Source organism: Limulus polyphemus, unplaced genomic scaffold (assembly GCF_000517525.1).
Source record: "Limulus polyphemus unplaced genomic scaffold, Limulus_polyphemus-2.1.2 Scaffold4812, whole genome shotgun sequence".
Lineage (NCBI taxonomy): Eukaryota > Metazoa > Arthropoda > Merostomata > Xiphosura > Limulidae > Limulus > Limulus polyphemus.
In genome coordinates, this window is record NW_013670422.1 from 8,730 (window position 1) to 9,907 (window position 1,178).

Genomic DNA, 1,178 nt, shown 5'->3' on the forward strand with positions numbered 1-1,178 from the left:
GTAATTTACACAGACACGGATATATATATACATCTGTATATATATATCCGTGTCTGTGTAAATTACTTGTACCTGATGATGAAAAACCCTGGTCGAAACGTTGTACATTTGCTGTCATGTTAAACTTATATTAAAGTTTTTCTTCATTACCCATTTAAGCCGTCTCCAGCCATTATTAGTCTCAAAGTGGGTTCCTCGTCACCGAATTATCTACTTGTGTATTTATTTGTAACAAAAAATGCTATTTAGTAAATGATAAATATTTAAGAAGAACACACATGGAAACAAAGTAGTTGTTACATGTAAGCAAAGTGCTTTATTCCCCCCAAAGTGCGTAGAATAAATTTCCGTCATTTTGGTTGTTATTAAGCCCAAAGCTACACAAAGGACTATCAGTGCTCTGTTCGCCACAGGTATGGAAATGCGGTTTCTAACGGTATAAGTCCGCAGACGTCCCGCTGTGCCAACGGGGAAGAGGGGGGAGGGGGGTACAAAAACAATCGCGTACTTTGTCCAATTCTTTGTTGTTAGTAAGTTGTATACCTACTGATTTGTTTTTTTGTTGATTAACATAAAAACTATACGATGGTCTATCTCCATTGAAACCAAGTTTTTCAGCGATGAGCTACCTTCAAGAATAAGTCAAATAAAAATACTTAAAATATCCAGTTTCTTATTTTGAGGGACGTGTTTAGAAATGCCTCTTGAACTTGATCTTTATTAAACAAATTTAGTCCTATTTTGAAAATAAATATTTTAGTGTGTGTGTGTGTCTTATGGAAGTTTCGTTAATTGTTTTACTTCAAAATCATTAACAAAGTTCTTTGACGCAAACAATGTCTGGAAACGATGATATTTAAAGCATTCTTAGCTGTTATTTTTGTTTCACATCAGGAATTTTTTCCAGGCTTCGTTTAGCACATTGGAACAACCTAATGCTTTGAAATGTACAAAAGATTTTAAAACTGTATTTTTTTACGTTGATTTTCCTCTAAGCCTAAGTATTTACTACAAAAATGATTTACTTAAATGCTAATATAACTGTCTTGTTTGTTCGTTGTAAAGCGCAAAACGTTATAAGCCCTCAGACTTACCTCTGAGCCACAGGAGGGACCTATATAATTGGAAACAAATATAGTAAAATAACGCGACCCACATGAGATTATTGTTTTAAATAA